General features: G+C 44.4%; 1 pseudogene; it reads right to left on the bottom strand.

Annotated features, from left to right (window-relative positions):
- Positions 1-448: 448 nt before the first annotated feature.
- Positions 449-761, bottom strand: LOC127666667 (60S ribosomal protein L36-like; annotated as a pseudogene).
- Positions 762-16731: the final 15970 nt, after the last annotated feature.

Here is a 16731-nt window from a genome sequence, read left to right on the forward strand (position 1 = left end):
TGGGAGTGGGATCCGAAGAAGGGGGAGCTGCAATTGGGATGTAAAGTGAATAAAAAAATAAATTATTGGGGAAAAAGTCAGTCTGAAAGCTCCCACCTGTGCTACTATTGTCTGTCCCTAGTTTCTACAGTTGACATGAGGCCATTGCTGTCAGAGCCTGTATGAGGTAACTTAGGTGAGTAATGTTATTGTAGTTGAATAAATACACTGGGTTGTCAGTTGAGAGGGACTGTTACTCTAAGTAAATAATATGGTTTAAAATAGAATGCATTGATTCTCAAAGCACTTATTGAGCATCTACTATGCACAATACGGTGTGATTGACAGGTAAGGTCAGACTTTCAACTCAAATGGCATGTGAGAGTGTGATTCAACTGAATTTGGGTGGACGCTTGAGCATCAGTATTTTTTTTTTCTTTTTAGGAAGGATCTTTTATTGGGGGAAGGTTCAACAAGTCTTCTTGGCTGCCGCCTTCCTCATGGCTGCCAGCGCGTTGCTCAGGCTCCTCCCACTTTCTCTTGGCCTGGATGTGCTGTGTGCCCACCCTCTTCTTGATGAACTTGAGTGCGTGCTTGTCCTTGGATACTTTGAGCAACTCCATGGCACACCGCTGCTCACAAGGCGCGAAGCCGCATACCTCCTGGATCATGCCCCGCACGAACTTGGTGTGCTTGGTGAGGCACCTGTGGTGTTGGCTGATGTTCTGCATCACCTCGTGGCCCTTGTTGAGGCCCTCGGCCATGGGGTAGCGCAGGGCCATGGCTGCTGCTCTCCGATGGTGGCTGGGACAGGAAGCTAGAGCATCAGTATTCTTTTTTTTTTTTTTTTTAATTTTTTTTATTCGATATAATTTATTTACATTTCAAATGATTTCCCCTTTTCTAGCCCCCCACTCCCCGAAGTCCCGTAAGCCCCCTTCTCTTCCCCTGTCCTCCCACCCACCCCTTCCCCCTCCCCCGTTCTGGTTTGAGCATCAGTATTCTTAAATATTCCCTAAGTTGCTCTCACCTGCATCCAACGTTTAGAGCCACAGATTATATTATTGATTAAACTTGTGCTTTGAGGTTAGATGGTAGAACTGAACTGAGTTTTAAGTATCCGTTGTATCAGTAATTTGGGGAGCCTGACCAGGGCATCACGTTCTGTGTAGTCATGGCGATCCTATGAAGAATTATTGGCGTGTTGGGAAGGGATGGTGGATAATGTAGGGATAATCGGGGAAACACTGTCAAGCTTTGAAGAGTCAAGAGCAGTTTTTTCTCAAACAGTAATGCATGTGTGAATCGCCTCACCTTATTAAAGTGTGGCTTCTGATCCAGGAGGACAGGACCCGAGACTTAATAATTTTTAAAAGTTTCTCGTTGCTATTGCTGCTGGTGCTACTGCTGATCCTGCTGTCCACGGGGCATAGCTATTGTCCTATCAAGAGTTGTCCTCAGTCTTTCAGGGAACTCTTCCCTATGGAAGCCATTTTCTTGAATTTATAGCATAGGTCAAATACGGGTTTGAATTGCATTGTCGCCACATGTTTTAAAATGTAACTTTATCACATGTACCAGTCCACATGCATTTGGACTAAGGAGAATCACCCCAGTAATGAAGGCCTTGCTTAGATCTGTTTTCTGTATAGGCACTGAGGTGGGTAGAAAGAGGCAGGGCTGGGAATCATGGGACTGAGTTCAAGTGTCAACACTCATTTCTTCCTGGAGAGGAACTGAGCACATCAAACCTTCTGAGCTTTGGTTTCTACAGCAAAGTGGGCATCATGGCTCTTCCTCATGTAAAGTGGGGTTGCTGAGTACATTTGGTAGCATCATACCTGTGTGAATTCAATGACGCGGTGCTCAGGATGACTCTTCGGCGTTAGTCTTTGTCTTAGTTAGGGCTTTCCTGCTGTGAACAGACACCATGGCTAGGGCAACTCTTAGAAGGACAACATTTAATCGGGGCTGGCTTACAGGTTCAGAGGTTCAGTCCACTACCATTAAGGCAGGACCAAAAGGCAGCATTCAGGCAGGCATAGTGTAGAAGGGGCTGAGAATTCTACATCTTCACCTGAAGGCTGTTGGCTGAATACTGGCTTCCAGACAGCTAGGATGAAGGTCTTAAGTCCACACCCACAGTGACATACTTCCCACAACAAGGCCACACCTCCTAATAGTGCCATTCCCTGGACTAAGCATATACAAAACCATCTTTATGGTGGTATGTGAACCACTGTGACAGGCTGTGCCAATGAAGCTAAGATTCCATCTGAGATGTGGAAAGGAAGACAGGTAAGAAAGGCATAGATGACCTCAGGCCTGGGTGTTCTACCAGGCAGTTGGTCGTCACACTTGAAGACAAGGGGCTTCTCTCCCTTTTCACTGCATCCTCATTGTTTAGTGGAATTTTCTTATTTTCTAGACAAAAAAGCAAAAAACAAACAAACAAACAAACAAACAAACAAACAAAAAAACCAAAAAGAAAACCCAAACCAAACCAAACCAAAAAAACCCCACTTGGTGATCCTTTTCTCTAAAAGGCTTAACTCTGATTCACTCTTGTTCCTCTATAGGATTTGAGTAGAAAACCAGAAGGATCTATTTTGGCTTTCTGGAAGGTGCCATTTAAAATGGCAAGTGGTTCTCAATGTCTTGGGAGCAAATGATCTCTAGTTAGGGGGAGCATGAAAATACCGACCAAATCAGCCACAGTATTAGGGACGCTCTCTCATCATGGTGACATAGTATCTGACAAGAGTGGTTGAGGGAGGAAGGGTTTGCTTTGGATCACAGTGATTCACAGGAGGATGGTGTGGATCAGGGACCAGGAGACTGATGGTTACACCGTGATCACAGTCAGGCAGCAGAGAGAGATGTCTGGTACTTAGTTCACTTTCACTTTATCTTTTTACCATTTTTGTTCAATCTAGGATCCTAGCCTATAGGATTATGCTGCCCTCAACCATGCTGGTCTTTTCTCTGTAGTTGAACCTCTGTGGAAATACCCTCGTGGTTATGGCCAGGGGTAGGTAATTCTTAGATAACTCTAGATCAAGTCAAGTTGATAATGAAGGATAATCATCAATATCTCTCTACTAGGAAGGAAGAAAGAAAGGAAATATGGAAGGAAAGAAACAAAGGACAGAGGGAGGAAAGCAGAGAGACTGTTTAATAGCTCCAGAAGGCAGAGGAGAACAGAATTCTAGACCTTCTGAAATTTATTTTAAGAGAAACACTTCTGTGTCTCTTTACATTTCTATGTGTGCTTGGTATTTGGAGCTCCAGAGACTGAACCCTGATTCCGTTTCCATGGTTATAGGACCAAAGACAAATGCTTTAGTTATCTTTGCTGCTGTTGGAAGGAGTTAACAAATTCACACCTTGTTGGATAATTTGAGCAGAGCTGCTACAGACATCGTCACTTTAAAACACCCAAGAGTGATATTAGAACACCAGCATATTGAGATGCTGGAGGATTCAACGTGAAGGACTTGCCCACAGAATCGTCGCATCTTCTTTGAGTGTTTGAACACTTGTTAATGCCTGTGGCCAAAGCAAAACAATGGTCCCTGCAGCCATCAGTCATCCTATATAAAGTTTCGTGTAGTGGATGTCACAGGGTACCCCTGGGGATGACCTGTGTGCTTTCTGGAGGAAGCAGAGGGAGAAAGCTGTGTCTGCCTCCTCCCCCCCCCCCCACGCTTCTTCCATTCCAAATCCACCCATTTCTGCCAGATGTATTTCTGGTTAGCATATCTTGATTTATACCTTGTCTTAAAGCCCCCACAGGCTCCCTGCTGTCTAAGGATGCATTCCAAATCCCAGAAGGCCTTCACCACACTCCCTCCTCCAGCTGCTTCCAGTGGCTCCCCTTCTGGAAAAGTCCCACGCGTCTCTGGAAAGAGCTGTCTCCTCTGCCCACATCTACCCATATCTCCTAGCCTAGTGGGTGCTGATGTGGTCCAATATATAATACAGGTGTCATATCTTCTAGGGGTCCTGCCTCAGCTTTCTGGGTCTATGAGTGTCCCCACCGTCCCCACCCCTCTCAAAGCCTTTGCAAGTAGAAAAGTGTAATTTCACTACACTTTTCATAAGGGTTTCTTTTTTTTTTTCCTTTCTTGGATTTGGTTTTTTTCGAGACAGGGTTTCTCTGTATAGCCTTGGCTGTCCTGGAACTCACTCGGTAGACCAGGCTGGCCTCGAACTCAGAAATACGCCTGCCTCTGCCTCCCAGAGTGCTGGGATTACAGGTGTGCGCCACCACCGCCCGGCTCTCATAAGGGTTTCTTATGACACTTTTTCCATGTCTCCCACTCCAGACCTAGATGGTGTACCTGCCACCTCATAGGCCTCAGGGTGCGATTGCAGATTTTTCTTTCTTTCTTTCTTTCTTTCTTTCTTTCTTTCTTTCTTTCTTTCTTTCTTTCTTTCTTTCTTTCTTTCTTTCTTTCTTTCTTTCTTTCTTTCTTTCTTTCTCTTTCTTTTCTCTCTCTCTTTCTTCTTTCCTTTCTTTAAGATATATTTATTTTACTTATATGAGTATACTGTAGCTGTCAGCTACACACCAGAAGAGGTCATTAGATCCCATTTCAGATGGTTGTGAGCCACCATGTGGCTGCTGGGAATTGAACTCAGAACCTCTGGAAGAGCAGTCAGTGCTCTTAACCGCTGAGCCATCTCTCCAGCCCGGATTGCATATTTCAAATACTCATAGTGAGAGCTGTCCTTGATCCATTTTTCCTGTTTTGCATCATAAAGGTTTAGTATATAACTCACCTGGTCTTACATTGTTCATTTCAAGGAGATGTTTTGATGATGTTTGCACAAGTGGATGGTGGGCTATTACTTAATAGCCTGTGCTTTTACTATTCTGTGGGTAAATTATTAAGAAACTGGTGTTCTTTCATTTTAAAGTCTTGGAGTCAAAGAATTCATCAAAATATATTCTCTATTTGGGCCTATTTGTGCTTCTTTTAAAATAAGTTTTGGAGTGTTATGCCTTTTTTTTTTTTCCTTTTTGAATAGTCTTGTTATGAATCCCAGGCTGGCCTTGGACTTGTGATCCTCCTGCCCCAGTCTCCTGAGTGCTGGGATTACAGACCATCAGTCCTTGTTTGCCTTGGGCTTTGGAAGTCAGAATGAATTAATAAAACTCAGGTGAGCTGTGTCTAAAAGCTGACACAAGCTAAGTGTTGATTGGGGTCTTTTAGAGCATAAGTCCTCAAAAAAGTAACACTTTGGCTTACTGAACAATTTAAGCTGAGGGAACGGGAGAAGTAGCAAGTTCTGAAGGACTTCCTGGTTTTCCATGAAGGAGGTCACAGGATTCTCTCCTTCCCCACCCCACAAAAGGTGCCCTTGATATGCTTGGAGAAAAGGCATGTCCTTATCACCAAAGATGGGCAGTTGTGGAGGAATCTGAATGAGCAGGACTTGCTCAGTTTTTCTGTTTTGTACTTTTGGCATCTACCATTTTGTTCTTTCCTATTTTTTTACCCTTTGTAAAACCTAGTACAAGAATGCTCAAACTAAGCTGCTTCTTCAGATCCCTGCTTCCTACGAAGGTTCTTGTGTTATCTGAAACACAAGATTATTTTGCATGCTTCCCCCTTGTTAGTGTGTCTTTGGTGACAAGGCCCAGACATTATCTTGGTAGGTAAAGATTTCTCCTTTTCTGCATAGGTAAAGAGAATCACCATGTGTATACAGTAGGCACTCAATAAAGACTGCTCAGGGATAATATGTAAAATGGGGAAGAGGTAATAAGAGGGTTATTTACTTACTTTAGAAATAACTTCACCCCTTTCCAGAGTTAGGCCCTTCAGATTTCTACAAAGAGAACATGAGGTCTGGATTTTGAAGTGTGCACAAAACTTTAAAAACCTCGAAGTCAATGCTGGTGGCTCTCAGAGTCGACTTCGTGGGGAGATGCTTCAGTTCTTTGAAAGATACAAATGTAAATTTTTCATAGAACTGCTTCTTGAGGAGCTCAGCGCTCAGTACAGTCAGCTGTCTGCATCAAGGGCGTCTCTTCTTTAGACACCGTGTTTGCATTTCTTGTGGAAACAGATGTAGGGCTGGATTTTGTATGTTTACTACTTAGGAGCAAGTTTCCCTAAAGGGTTTTGCCAAGGTTCAAGGGATCATCAGTTCACAAGGAAAGTTTACAAAGTCAGTCCTGGATCAAATGCAAGCAAGATTGTATTAGAAAGATTGGGAGATGCCCAAACTTTCAGATATCCAAGGCTGTTGTCCCTGACTAAGGTACAGTGCTTTTTGGAACTTTGGCTGTTGTAGACAAACACACACACACACACACACACACACACACACACACACACACACATACACACACATTCTCAAAGACATATATTTGCATTAAACTTTTAGTAATCTTTTTAAATGTTCATTTGGCCATAGGAATAGAAAGCAAATAAAAGACTAAAGAGAAACAGAAACACTGGGGACCCTCTTTGAAGTCCAGACAGATTTTGTCTCCTCCTGGTGGTGGACTTGGAAAATCTGGTGTGGGAAGTTATTGCCTCATGCAACTGAAAATCGTAGAAGGTCCTAGGGGCAAAGTGTTTACTAACTTCAAAGAGGAATACTATCCCACACAGGGGCTCAGGCCTGCGTTTCTAGGCACACATTCTATATAGAAACATCTATGGGAAGTTACCCATGGTTCTTGAGTAACCCACAAGGGCACAGCAGATTCACATTCATGGTCACCTTCATGCCTCAGACTCTTTCTGCTGAAGGAACATTTGGATGTGGGTTGCAGGTCTCTGAAAATCTAGTAAGTTTGGATTTCAGGGGAAGATTTTTTTTTTTTTGGACACAAAGACTGGATTTCTCTCATTCCCAAACAAGATGTCTGGTTTTGTTCCCCTGTGAGATGTTCAAACACTCATTTCTTGACTCCAGTCTTCATGGGTCAGGATGGAGCTAAGATGGGTCTGGAGATGTTTAGGGACTACGAAGGTATTGATGATTTGCTCAGCTCCACCCTGGGCCTATATGGTGTGGAAGGTTCCTACATACCCTCTTGTTCCGGTAAAGCATTTTCTTGAATTTATCAACAGAGTAAGTTCTGAAGCTTGGGATAAGAAAGTTGTCCTGAGGATGTTTAAATAGTGATTTTATTCTCTGGAAATTCCATGCATTTATATAATGTATGTTGAGTATATCCATCCACCACTACCTTCCTCCAACTCCTCTTAGCGCCCCATCTCATGCATTATTTTTATGTTTTGTTATTAATAACCCTCCCGAGTCCAGTTAGCACTGCCCATATGCACACAGGTATAGGGCCACCCACTGGGGCGTGGGTAGTGGTAGTGTCCAGATTCTCCTCAGGAGAGTGACTATTCCTTCCTCAATACTCTCTAGTTGTCAATACTACAAGGACTCGTGGCCCCTCTCCCACCAACACTGGAGTCTTGACGCAGCACACAGCAGCCAGGTCATATCCAGAGGTCAGTCTTTCATCTATGGCTCTTCCAAAACACTTCTTCATATCATGTATGTGTATATGTGTTTATCTCCATATGCAGTTGCTGAGACGTGTCCCTTGTCCAGATTTAACAAGTTGGCACACAAACATGAGCAGGAGGATGGGAACATGATGCCCTCACTTCACCGGTCTAAACAGTGTAGACACAGTTGCCATTGATGCTCTAGAGAAACAATCAGCGGGACTTACTTGGGAATAAGTAGATCACAATAGACTCTTGAGTCAGCTTAAGAGAGACCCAACCCATGTCTCACGGCTGCAGCACTCAGGCCTCAGACTCAGGTGTGACTCTTTCTTGCTCAGGGGATGTATTGGCCACTCACAACACATCTCACGGCTCCCATGAAAAGACTTACATCAGCCCCTTGGCCCCTTTTCCCATTTCCACAGAGCCTCCCACTTCCTCACAACCACTCTGGGTCTTGTTCATCTTTATCTAGCTACCCTCACCACTAGCGCCCCCTACAGGCAGCAGGGTGGGGATTTTAAGTGAACACTTTGTCATTTTGATTGCCTCTGGTTCAATCTGAATGTTGGCTGCACATTCAAAATACCTGATAGTGTGTGTGTGTGTGTTCAGAATGCACACATGTGTATGCATGCAGAGGCAAGGGGACAACAATCTCTGATGCTATTTCCTAGGTGGGCAAACCATTAAGATAGTCTTTCTCATTGGCCTTGGGCTAAGACGACAACACTTCCTAAGGAACCTGCTAGTAAGTATCTTTGTTCCCAGTTCTCGAATTACAAGTGTGGCACTATGCCCTGTAGAGGTAATTCTTTGGCGTTTTCTTATGCCTCCCAAATAATTGCAAGATCTATGCCTGCTCTAGCTTGCTTTATCTCCCGAATAAATGACATAACTCCCAACACAGAGACAAGGCATTTTTTATTACCAAATTGCAAGCAGTAAGCTAGGCAGGTTCTGAGCTATTCCAGCACAACTAGGTTGCCTGCTCTCCATCCACATGTTCCATTGCTTGCCATATATGGTCTTGCCCTGGTTCCTTCTGGATCCTCCTGGTCCCATCTACACTGTCTCTCTACTTCCCCTCCCTCCCCTCCTCTCTCTTGTCTCTTTGGGACTCCCAGACTGGGATTAGCAGATCCATCCTATCCTCTTCACAGATTAGCTCCTTATTAAGCAATCAGAGGTGTTGGAAAACTATTTTTATGTACCATTGAGCCTGGGGATGCTTGAATCTTCCACCATCCAGACTGCAACCAGACGCTGGGCAGAGAAACCAGCATCTGAATTCGACACACAAAACCATCTCTCAACAAGCCCAGCCTTTTTACGTGGGTTCAGGGGACCAAACTCAGGCCCTCATGCTTCCGAGGCAAGGGCTTTATTGACGAGCTATCTTCCCAGCCCCAGGAACACTGGATATCTTTTACAAAGCACTGATGGCGGGTTTCTGTCCTAGACAGTGTGTGTGTCACTCGGGAACTTATGCTCAGTGGCTGTGGGCACAGTGAGGGTTGAGAATGGTCCGATTGTGTCCGCCCTCATACTTTATTTGGTTAGAGGCTTCCCAGGTAATGGTGCCTGTATGATAATATCTTTTATTTCCTTTTGTTTCACTGTTGAACATATTGGCCCTTGTGACTCACCCTGACTTCTTTGAAACTTTCCTAAGCCTGGGTGTAGTCATGAGAGCCAACCGGGGAGAGGTAAGTGCATTTCTCTTCTCTTCTAGGTGATTCGGTACTGCCTGGCCTCTGCTCGGTTGATCATGAGTCCTAGACATAATGTCTAGGAGCTCTCAGAGGTGGTCAGAGGTGATCGGAGTAAGAGATTTGAGGTGGGGCTTGAAAAGAGAAGTCTCCGCTGTGTCTGAGAAAATACACGACAAAGCTTCCACTTGGTGGGGGGAAAAAGTCTGTCAAAGTGCAGTTGGATTCTCCACATTGTCATCTGCTCCAGGAACTCACCAGACCCTAGAAACTGGTCAAGTGTGCTGTACAGCCTACACACTCATCTCAGCGCAGACACTTGGGTTTAGAATGACATGTATGCCCTAGAGAAATAAGATCAGATCTGCATGTGATGGCAAATCTCAGCACATGGGAGGCAGAAGCAAGAGGATGTTGGCCAGCCTGAAAACCTACGTGAAAACCTGTCTCGAAAAAAGAAAAAGCACAACTAAACCAAATCAAATGAGAAAGGAATCATTTTAGACATGTGTATGGTATGGGAAGTCATGAAACTTGGAAGTTACAAATCTGAGCTTGATCTAGGTGGATGTAGACGGACTGACTTGCATCTCAGTATTATCATCTGTAAAATGGGTGGTGATACAGGCTATAGTTGTGGGGTGAAATACCTGCCCTCGCCAGAAGGTGGCAGCACACACAAAGCGTTGCAGCCACTCGTTCTTTTCCTCTAGGTGGGATCCCTCCAGGGAGCCTGCACAGTCTTTCCTCTGTAGTATCCCTGCTTCTGGCTCAGATGTGAGTGCTCCGCAGAGATCTGATAGACAGCCTACAGGATGTGCTATCTGAAAGTCTTCCTTAAGGAAAAGGGCTCCACTTAACCCTTGTTCACCCCTCCTGACTCCCGCACCTCTGTACCTGAGCTTGGGAAACAAAATGGGAAGAACTCACCATTTCACAAGCAATTTCATTCTCTCCCAAGGAGAGAGGAGTGTGAAGAGCGCTTCATGCTTTGCCTGGATGTTTCAGGCTTTGACCAGTTGTGGATGGTTGGGAGTCAGTGATGGTAACGGCCACTGAAACACGGTATAGACAGGGGGACCACCAAGGACCAAAAGCCAGGCCCAACTTCAGTTTAACACACTTTAACAGTGTGGAGGCTGTGCGCTCTCCCTCTCTCCCCCTCCCCCTCTCTCCTCACTCTTACTCATTATATGTTTCCGGTTGGACTGGTTTAGAACTAGCTACGTAGACCAGGATGGCCCCGATCAATCCACCTGCCTCTGCCTTTTGAGTGCTGGGGCTTAATTAATTAATTGACCAATTAATTAATTAATTAATACATCCAGTCAGATGAGTTTGGGGGGTTTTGGACTGGATTTTTAAAGTGATAATTTATTTTGTGTGTGTGCCCTTGCACACGCCTTGGGATACATGTGGAGGTCAGAGAACAACCTCGTGCGGTTGGCTCATTCCTCCCACCAAGTGGACCCTGAAATCAGACTCAGGTCATCAGGTTTATCAACTGAGCAGCCACCTTTATCCACTGAGCAATCTTTCCTGGCCCTGGACTGAATTTAAAGTTCGAACTGTGGATTCGTGAATAAATCACAATTTTTCCTAATAATTGCTGACCAGAGTTGATGACCGCCTCAAGGAAACTAACATGTTAGTGTTAGAAGTCAGGGTCTGGCAGGAGATGAGACATAGTCTTTTCTGGGATGACCCATTTGCTTTTCTTCTGGAAGCCAGTAGCTCTCAGCTCTCAAACATTTGGATCACGTGTGGAAACTCTAAATTGACACCTGCCTACATCTTACCATAGACGGAAGCCAACTGTCTTCACCCCAGACAAATAACACTGTAGTATTTTTCACCAACTCTCACATGATCCCAAGGAGTGGCCAGGGCAGAAACCATTGATTTGGAGAATTGGAGACTTCTGAGTTGTCAGAACCCTTCTCTTTCCCACGAAAAGGGTATGTGTTTGGTTACTAAGAGCCCAGCTGTGATGGGTTTTCACTATATAAGAGCATCTCATGTGGCTGAACCACAGGCAACAAGCAGAGGACAGCTGGGGATGGTTGGTGCCTCTCAGTGCTGACTGAGTCATTGTGTTTCCTTTGATAAGAACAAGGAAGGTGTCCTTGTTCCGGGGACTCCCACGTTTCCCAAGTGTCTATCTTTGTCCTTTATCTTCAGATGAGTACAGCAAAGCTACGAGTAGGTGAGCAGCTGCTAAGGGAAGATTTGAGATTGGATGGTTTCGAAAAGCTCAGCATTGGAAGTGTACAAAACCATACCGGAACATTCAGGAAGTTGATAGTCAGGCCGCTGCTTCCTACTTCCGGAAACCCTGCTGGGAAAGTGACTCACCCAGCTTCCCAGTCAGGAGTCAGTTCCCTGTACTCTCTGCGTGGTTGCTTCTTTGGAGGTCCTTACTGAGCCACTAGCAGAGAGGAAACAGCTGGAGGAAAGAGCAGGAGACAGGCTCCCCCTGTTTTCCACTGCAAAGGCAGACCACCTGGGGATTTGAGGCAACAGCCACACTCAAATCCTGCTTTCCCATGCTTGCTATTGGTTCTGAAGCCAGAGAGCCTTCTTAGAGGACCTCACGAGAGGGGTGAAACCTTCATTCTTGGTTTAATTGGCTGGAGCCCTGTGATTGAGAGTGAGGAAAGTCAGAGTAGCAGGAGAAAAGCAAAGACTTTCAATATGTATTGTACATAGTGAACATTGCACATGTTTTTACGTGCACGGGAGCACGTGATAGGTAGTAAAAGCCTCGGGCTGGCGTATGTTCTGTAACGGAGGGAGCAGTGACGTTTCCGAGAAGCTAGTGGGCAGGCAAGCATCGTCCTCGATGTCCTTCAAGGTGTCCTTTCATTTGTCTTGAGCTAAGGCTTTTTGGAGAAAGCTGCCTGGAGGGTTTTCGCCATCTTTGAGATACAAGATGAGCATGCACAAAAGAGTTCCTGTGCTCTGTTTCAACCCTTTAAACACACGTTCCATGCCGTCAAAATGCCCCTGTTAGCTTTTTCTGTTTGAACGATTATCTTAAACTGAGCATGCTCAGGGACCCTGGGCGTTTCTAATGACTGTATAGGACGCCCTAGGAAACTCTCAAGTGCTTCCTTTGTTTGAGGAGAACATTGCTTTGGAAATAGCTCAGTATCGTCCTGGCTGGCATCGGCAGGTAGAACTTTCTCTGCCTTGTTATCCCTTGGCTATATTTGCATTGGCTTTGCACTTGCCAAGACACAGATCTATTGGAATTGGTTAAAGCAAAATGAAGACAAAAGACTTTGAGTTTCATGTGTAACAACTTGTAGAAACCAAGTAACTCCTGGAAGATAAGGGCTAATTGACATGGTTTGCTGTGTAGACCCTGTGGGACCGCATCTGCCTTAAATGACAATATAGCGTTGTTTCTGGCGGTTGTCTGTCTGCTTTTAGTTAGAGGGGGGAAAGATAGCTTTTCTTTTTTTAAAAGATCTTTTTAATGTAAAGTTAGTGTGGTATACTACACAATGGAGTACTATTCAGCCATTAGAAACAATGAATTCAAGAAATTCTTAGGCAAATGGATGGAGCTAGAGAACATCATACTAAGTGAGGTAACCCAGACTCAAAAGGTGAATCATGGTATGCACTCACTAATAAGTGGATATTAACCTAGAAAACTGGAATACCCAAAACATAATCCACACATCAAATGAGGTACAAGAAGAAAGGAGGAGTGGCCCCTGGTTCTGGAAAGACTCAGTGAAGCAGTATTCGGCAAAAGCAGAACGGGGAAGTGGGAAGGGGTGGGTGGGAGGACAGGGGAAGAGAAGGGGGCTTACGGGACTTTTGGGGAGTGGGGGGCTAGAAAAGGGGAAATCATTTGAAATGTAAATAAATTATATCGAATAAAAAATTATAAAAAAAAGTTAGATCTCTCTCTCTCTGGTGTGTGTGTTTGTGTGTGTGTGCGCGCACGTGTGCGCACGCACATTTATACACAAGGAGATCAGAAGAAGATGTTGGACCATCTGGACCAGAAGTTACAGGAGATTGTCAGATGTCTGATGTGGGTGAGAATCAAACTCAGGGCCTCTTCAGGAGCAATGGCTGCTCTTTCCCTGAAAGCAGTTTTTCTTGTATTTGCTTTTATCAGTCCTCGCCTGTTCACAATGATCTCTAAGTCAAAGTATGGGTTTGCTCAGCCTTAAGCTGCAGCAATCCCTGCTTCAGTCTTTGACTCCTGAAGGCTGGGGTTCGTCGAAGGAACCCGCCCTCGGGGGAGGGTTTTCTACATACTGCAGAATTCTCGGGTGGTGCCTATAGTGGTTAGGAAATGTGTGTAAAACCGATTACAACAGAATTATAAGTACAGTGACCTGGCAGAGGTCAGTACAAATACGACCTTGTCTGAAATGTCATATAATAGCCTGAAAATGTAAATTTGGAACGTTTCTGGCGACTTAAGAAGATATTCTGTGTAGTTACGGTCCTGTGGACAAAAACTAGAGCCTGTGTATAACCAGCATATTCATGGACCCTCAGGTAGCTTCCCACCCACACACTAAACTGCTAGCATTCTACATTCAAAATTATTGTTCTAGACACCTGACACAATGAATGATTTGAAGTGTGAAACCCTGAATTGCTGCTGTATTTTGATTTTTTTAAAAATGTTCCTTCATCTTTTCCAGCAGCAAAGACATTTTGGAAAGTGCTTTCCATATTTGATCTGTATCTAACCATCTGGAAAATATGGGAGTGTGTACTGCCAAAGTAAATATATCTCTGTCTGATACAACCTGAGCACTATGACTTGTATTACCAAGCAAGAGAAAAGAGAGACAGCAGATAACCACATTCTGTACCACAGGGGGAAGTTGTTCCTTGAGTTCTGGCTTGTGGATGGAACAATATGGAGTCAGCAGGGGCATAAAAGGCATGTGCATATGATAAAAATATTCCAGGTGTGGTGTAACTCTTTAAAAGTCAGATACTCTTATTTCTGAATTAGGAAAAAAAAAAAACAGAACAAACTCCATTAGAACCAAAAATAAAGGAGTGGACATGGCTGCTGCCCCTCCCTGTATTCTCTGTAAAACCAAAATGGCAGCCGAAGTTAGAGTCCTCACAGAACAGTGTGTGGGAGGACCGCTGAGTTCCAGCACGGCAATGTCCCCAGCTGTTGTGTGGGTGACTGATGAGCGACTTCATCTCTCCTGGCTTCAGTCTGGCCATTGGTTAATAGAAAAATAACAATGGCTGCTCCACCTCACAACACTGCTGCAAGATCTGTGAGAGCGGGAGAGGGGCTTACAAAGGACCAAGCACTGTACAAGCACAAGGTTGCTAACCTCAACTGACTTGTTCTGCCTTCTCTCCACATGTTGATTAAAGTTATTTTGCTTTGTGATGTAGTGATGTAGCTTCGTGTGTGTGTGTGTGTGTGTGTGTGTGTGTGTGTGTTCCAAGTCTTCTTGCAATAAATCGCCGAGAAAGTCCAGTTTAAAGGCCCAATGCCTGAGTTTCATTCAGAGTGTTGCAGTAGAGTGCTGTCTGTAGCCTTCCCTCTCTGCTGTCCACATCTCCTGTGCAATCCACAGGCCATCTCCTTCTAAGCTCCTTCCCCTGACTTGTTACTTTACTCTAGCCCCCAACTCCAGCAGGCACCCCCTGATAAACTGCAGGCCACACTTGCCACACAACCAGGTAGGCTGCGCAAAGACTTCGTTCTCTGCCTTTGTTCTCTTAGACGCAACCCTGAGTCTCATTCCCAGCTCTGCCTGAGAACACCTGTGGCAGCCTCCCTCCCCCACCCCATACCCTACCCTTCTGCTCCCATCTCCTCTGAATCCCACAGATCTTCCTGAGCTAACCTTCCTCTTTTCAGCTGTTGCCTCATCCTAAACCCCAACTCTAGCAGGCAACCTTGCTAACTCTAGGGCCATTCCTCCTAGGGCAAGGAGTAGGCCAAGGGTAGAGCCACACCTTTCCCTCTGTCCTGGGATCCAATTCCCCTAGTCTCATCCCCAGCTCTAGAGTAGGAAACCTGCTGTGATCTCCCCTTCCTCTCTGACTCCATCCCCAACAGATCACAAAGACTTTCTCCTCCAACCTTTCTTCCCCCAACTCATCCCAGTATCCCAGCCTCCAACACCAGCAGGCAATCCCTGTGAATCCTAGGAAAACAGACAACACACAGACAACACACAGACAACACACTCTCTGAAAACCAAAACTGAAACAGAAACCAAGGAACAAAACACCCACCTAACAAAGACAAATCCAGAAATCAGCACCTAGACCTGTGATAATCCAAATCCCAGATGCCTAGACGGCAGCATAAAAACACAAGCAAAAACAGCCAGGACAGTGTGTCTCCACGAAAGCTCACCCATCCTACCATAATAGGTGCTGGATATTCTAGCATAGCTGATGCACAAGAAAAAGGCCTTAATATAGCTGTTATGAATAAGATACAGGTCCTTACAAAGGATTTGACTAAATCCCTTAAAGAAATCTAGGCGAACACAAGCAGTTTAAGGAAATAAATAAAGCTATTCAAGACCTGAAATTGGAAAGAGAATCAATAAAGAAAACCCAAACTGAGAAAATTCTGGAAATGAAAAATTCAGGAATTCAAACAGGAACTACAGTTCTTTACAGACTTTGAAAGGACAATACTCAACTTCACATGGAAAAACAAAACAAAACAAAACAACCCAGGATAGCTAACACAATCCTGAACAATTAAAGAACTGCTGGAGGCCTCACCATCTCTGATTTTAAGTTGTATTATAGTACTATAGTATTTAAAGCCATATAGCATTGGCATGAAAACAGATACGTTGAATAGAATCAAACTGAGGACCCAAACATAAATCCACACACCTATAGATACCTGATTTCTTATAAAGAAGCCAGAAATGCACACAGGGGAAAAAGAAAGCATTTTCAGCGAATGGTGCTGCTCAATCTGAATGTCTGCATGTAGAAGAATGTAAATAGATCCATATTTATCACCCTGCACAAAACTCAAGACCAAGTGGATCTAAGACCCCAACATAAAACTAGATACTATGAACCTCACGGAAGAGAGAGTGGGGAATAGTGTTGAACACATTGGCACAGGAGATGACTTTCTGAATAGAGCACTGATAGTGCAGGCACTAAGATCAACAGTCAGTAAATGGGATCTCATGAAACTGACATCATTGCCAACTGGGCAAAGCTGCAGTCTACAGAATGGAAAAAGGATTTTTGCCAATTCTATATTTAATAGAGAATTAGTATTCAAAATACATAAAAATGGAAGAAACTAGATATAAAAAACCCCAAATACTACAATTAAAACATGGGAAAGAGTGAGCTGACTGGTGGTAGTACACATTTTTATCCCTAAACTAGGGAGGCAGAGGCAGAGACAGGCAGATCTCTGTGAGTTTGAGATCAGCCTTGTGTACAGAGTAAATTCTAGGATAGCCAGTGCAACACAGAGAAAACTTGTCTTGAAAAACTAAAACAACAACAATAATAACAACAACAAAAATAACTAAAAAATAGGTGTA

The sequence above is a fragment of the Apodemus sylvaticus genome, chromosome 16 (assembly GCF_947179515.1).
Source record: "Apodemus sylvaticus chromosome 16, mApoSyl1.1, whole genome shotgun sequence".
In the NCBI taxonomy this organism is placed as follows: Eukaryota; Metazoa; Chordata; class Mammalia; order Rodentia; family Muridae; genus Apodemus; species Apodemus sylvaticus.